The sequence below is a fragment of the Argopecten irradians genome, chromosome 9 (genome assembly GCF_041381155.1).
Source record: "Argopecten irradians isolate NY chromosome 9, Ai_NY, whole genome shotgun sequence".
NCBI classification, from domain to species: Eukaryota; Metazoa; Mollusca; class Bivalvia; order Pectinida; family Pectinidae; genus Argopecten; species Argopecten irradians.
Window position 1 is genome coordinate 40,111,586 of NC_091142.1, and position 5,756 is coordinate 40,117,341.

Below are 5,756 nucleotides of genomic sequence, written 5' to 3' on the forward strand. Positions count from 1 at the left end.
TTTGTCCACATCTTTCAGTAAAGATTCTATAAGCCTGGATGGTTATATTGAGAAGGCAATACGTCAAGTGTATTTAATTATCTATTATATATCTTAAGTTTAGAATTTGACCGCTTTCCTGATGTACAGCACAAACGAAATGTCCCCTCTCCCCAGATTTCTACGTTGAAATGAGGATAAAAATTGTTGGTATACATTTCAATCAAGGACGCCAATAAGATAATAAAACATACACCTGGCTCGATGTATTCATACTTTATCGATATCCCTATTTCTTGTCATTTTATATGTAAGAGTACGTGATTTAGATATGTAATAAGATTCGGTACATGTTCCTGAACATGCAGATACATCATGACAAAATTTACACGTTCTCTTTGAACCTGGCGGAATCACAATTTTAGACAAAATGTCTTCAAAGGATATTTAAAACTATATCATATATTTTTTTAATAGCATTTGAACAATAATTAGTGTTTAATCGTGTGTGTATATATAGGTTCTATATATATCTTATTAACACAAAAAATAATATGAAAAATATATTTTGCTGCTGGTGCAAACGCAATCAGTATTTCATTCCATACAGGACATAGTGGCACTAAATGTTTTCGGGATGCAATTCATTTTTTTTTTGTATATTTTTATCTTGAAGTAAAATCAGAAGCTCAAACTTTTCAAAGTAGGTAATTGTGTAAAGCAAGTAACTTTTATAAATGAAGAAAAATAGTAGATCGTCTGTTCCTGGTGTTGATAGAGAAAACAACATTTGACCGCGGTGGGGCATTTTTAAAATAATAAAATGTTTTAAAGGCGTTAACTCACCCGACCAGGCCACATCTTGCTTACTTCTGCGATCACATGAAAAACCATCTGAACGCGAGGTTATGTATTTAATATTCTTATTTTCGTCTGTTCTTAGAGGTCAATAAAATCAATTTTATAATGCTCGCCGTGTGGCGGCGGTTATAATTCAATGAAACAAAGATACAATGTTTGTGCAGTGAAATGGGTTGTGTTTAAAGTTCATAATGAGTAAACATAGCCATTCATATCACGCTGCCAATTAAAATTTTTCTATTCAGAATAGCTTACAACGAAGATATATATCTTAAAACTGTATTCTGTATTGAGGTTCATATATATATGCGTATTTACATTTTTTTAAATTAAATTCGCAAATATACTTGTGTGGAATTAATTCAAATGAGATGATCTTAACCCGCTGAGCTACCATTACGCAACATTCACACTGTATTGAGAGCGCTAACATTGTATGTTAAAAGTAAACATGTGGATGATAAAGTATAACGATCAACTGTTTAATCAGAAGTCAACATTAGGAAAAGTAAGTCATTTGACATTTATTTTAGGAATAGTGAGATGTCGCTATCAAGAAATGGGAAATTAAAGTTCGAATTTGCAATAATCCTTCTTATCGTATAACTTTAATGTTCGCTTCTTTTCGACTTACGTGTATCTTTATTCATTCAAAATGCAGAAAAGGTCATATACACAGGTACTATTTCTTCACATGAAATTCACCTTTTTGCCCCGGTTCACGTGAAAGTCACATGTTTGTTTGTTTGTTTGTTTGATTTATTAACGTCCTATTAACAGCTATGGTCATGTAAGGACGGCCTCCCATGTATGCGGTGTGTTGCGTGTATGTTGTGCGAGGTGCGTGTTTTGGAACTTCACATGAAGAAATGATGCCTGTGTATTGCTTCCATGTTAACAAGTTAGATTCCGTGTTAGAGTTTGCTTTTTGGATATAGTCGTTCTGTTAATAATAGAACATTATAGAACACTCGATTTATTAATAATTTGTACCAGCAACTAATTATAACTTCACGCAAAGAAAATATTAATTAAATTTCCAATTTGACTTTAAAACTGTACACCTGTTGAAATTTTAGACAAACTTTCAATGAAGTATGGCAATTACAAATGTACATGTTTATGTAACCTGAAAAATATCATTCAATAAATTGTCAGGAATATGTCCCGGTAAGCTTTACAAGAGATCCCAGAGGGATCTTGGCGCCCACCAAAGAATGATCTATGTCTGACAAAGGAAAGAGGGATCTTTTCTCTGCTTTTCAAACTTTTGCAAACATATTACATATAAAATTTGAGACAGATCGCTTCAGTACTTTCTGAGAAACAGCAGTAACAAACTTCAACTATCAAAATCCAAGATGGCTCCTTGGCGGCCATCTTGTTGATCGATCGGTCCCAAATCGAAATATGCACAGCTAGGGCCCTAGGGGAACCTATATATGAAATTTGAGACAGATTCATTCAACACTTTCTGAGAAATAGCGATAACAATCTTTAACTATCAAAACCCAAGATGGCAGCCTGACGGCCATCTTGTTGACCGATCGATCCAAAAACGCATTATGCACAACTAGAGCCTTAGGGGAATCCACATATAAAATTTGAGAAAGATCCCTTCAGTACTTTGTGAGATATAGCAATAACAATTTTTAACTACCAAAATCCAAGATGGCTGCCAGGCGGCCATTTTGTTGACCGATCGGTCCCAAAACGCAATATGCACAACTAGTGCCCTAGGGGAACCTACATATGAAATTTGAGAAAGATCCCTTCAGTACTTTGTGAGATATAGCGATAACAATCTTTAAGTATCAAAATCTAAGATGGCTGCCTGGCGGCCATCTTGTTGACCGATTGGTCCCAAAATGCAATATGCACAACTAGGGCCTAAGGGGAATACACATATAAAATTTGAGAAAGATCCCTTCAGCACTTTGTGAGATATAGCAATAACAATTTTTAACTACCAAAATCCAAGATGGCTGCCTGGCGGCCATCTTGTTGACCGATCGGTCCCAAAACGCAATATGCACAACTAGTGCCCTAGGGGAACCTACATATGAAATTTGAGAAAGATCCCTTCAGTACTTTCTGAGAAATAGCGATAACAAACTTTAACTATCAAAATCCAAGATGGCTGCCTGGCGGCCATCTTGTTGACCGATCGGTCCCAAAACGCAATATCGCAACTAGAGCCCTAGGGGAACCTACATATGAAATTTGAGAAAGATCCCTTCAGTACTTTCTGAGAAATAGCGATAACAAACTTTAACTATCAAAATCCAAGATGGCTGCCTGGCGGCCATCTTGTTGACCGATTGGTCCCAAAATGCAATATGCACAACTACGGCACTAGGGGAACCTACATATGAAATTTGAGATATATCCCTTTTGTACTTTCTGAGGAATAGTGATAACAAACTTTAAGTATCAAAATCCAAGACGGCTGCCTGGCGGCCATCTTGTTGACCGATTGGTCCCAAAATGCAATATGCACAACTAGGGCCCTAGGGGGAACCTACATATGAAATTTGAGAAAGATCCCTTCAGAACTTTCTGAGAAATAGCGATAACAAACTTTAACTATCAAAATCCAAGGTGGCTGCCTGGTGGCCATCTTGTTGACCGATCGGTCCCAAAACGCAATATCGCAACTAGAGCCCTAGGGGAACCTACATATGAAATTTGAGAAAGATCCCTTCAGTACTTTCTGAGAAATAGCGATAACAAACTTTAACTATCAAAATCCAAGATGGCTGCCTGGCGGCCATCTTGTTGACCGATTGGTCCCAAAATGCAATATGCACAACTACGGCACTAGGGGAACCTACATATGAAATTTGAGATATATCCCTTTTGTACTTTCTGAGGAATAGTGATAACAAACTTTAAGTATCAAAATCCAAGACGGCTGCCTGGCGGCCATTTTGTTGACCGATTGGTCCCAAAATGCAATATGCACAACTAGGGCCCTAGGGGAACCTACATATGAAATTTGAGACAGATCCCTTCAGTACTTTCTGAGAAATAGCGATAACAAGAATTGTTAACGGACGGACGGAAGGACGGACCACGGACCACGGACAAAAAGCGATTTGAATAGCCCACCATCTGATGATGGTGGGCTAAAAATCGCAAAATGACTCCAGCTACTTTTAAGCTTCATCCAAACGTTTACATAGAGTAAGCCAGAATACTAATGAAGGGAGAGGATTGACATATACCGCCTCCAGGCCCAGGAATGTTGGAGATTTACAAAAGTAATATTAACCTTACACTGTATATGTATATATCAACAACTTAAGAAGTGACATGGAATAAACAATGATTTATTAACTTAAAGTAACATTTAATTATTGCAAATAACAAGAAATCATAACTTCATTACAACACTTGTCGTATAAATAGTATTCCTCACAACATTTAATAATTATCTGTACATACATGTATGTATCCGTTCATGATATTGCTGTGATAATCGATTTTGAGTTTCTTGAGCGATACAATCAACATTTGTTTCCAAATCTAGTCAATACCGTGATCTATAACCCAAACATCAAGTTGGCAGCCTCTATTTGAAAGTCTAGTAATTCAATGATATACTGAAAATCGCTTAATTTTTGCGAGATTTCGCGGTGAATTCAGACGTCTCATGATGTATCAATTAGAAAATGTAGATATCTTTAACTGTCCTTGATGGCGATTTTTTTTTTTTTCGTGAATATGCTCAAATGAACGAAGACACTAATAATAGTACTATATATTACGCAAAAAAAATGATTTGTAGTAAATGGCGACAAATGTTGTTTTTTCCCAATCTACGACTGATTCAGCTTCCATACCAACTTCTGTGAAAGTATTCATTTTCAGTGCTTGAAGCACCCAAGAATATTGAGAGCTAAAATATGATGGCGCCCATTTTATTTTCTGTAGGATCGTAAATATAGTAATGACAATATTTTGGCGAATTCATCATTTGGCTTTCTTTTTGAAAATCAATTTTGTGCTAAAATGTTATTGGACCAAAATAGATTTTACGGTATTTCGGATGACGGGTGCTTTATGACACGTAAAGCGACTTGTCTTAGTAATGAATTTAATTAACATCGTAAACAGGTCAGTTCTTGGACTGAAACAAACATATTGCAAATAACAACCCACATAAAAGAACTACTCTCAGTAGCTATCAAAAGAAACATTGCAAACCTTGTACAGTACTTAATGCGTCTAACATTCCCTCAAATGCGTTTTAGATTCGTTTGCGTTTCTTTCGTTTAGTTTCGTTTGCGTTTTGTTTCGTCGAGCGTTTTTCGTTTGCGTTTCGCGTTTTCGTTCGTTTGCGTTTCGATTCGATTTCGTTTGCGTTCGTTTGCGTTTTGATTCGTTTTGGCTTTCGTTCGTTTGCGTTTGCGTGCGTTTGCGTTCCAATTCGTTAACCGGATGTTATTCATTGATATTTGATTAGGAATGGTTGACTGCGCATGTGTTGGCTAAACTAAAAGTGGAGTCAAACGACGGTGTAGGCCGATAAATTTACGTGTTCTGGACAATGTAGTAAACATACACAAATAAATTAAAAAAAAATCCTTTTGTATATAGACATTAATTACATTTGATACGTGTAACCTGTGAAATAGACATCGCTTTCAGAATCCGGATCACTAAGCTACCGATCCCGATCGACATTTATGATTGCATTCTGGTCTTCCGGTCACGCTTTCACTTCGTTTACGTTTTTCGTTTTCGTTTGCGTTTTTCGTTTTGCGTTTAGCGCTTAACGAAACGCGTTTTTCGTTTTAAGCTATTCGTTTTTCGTTTGCGTTTTTCGTTTTCGTTTGCGTTTTCGTTCGTTTTCGTTTAACTGCGTTTCGCGTTCGTTTCGAGGAATGTTAGACGCATTAGTACTGCTGTAG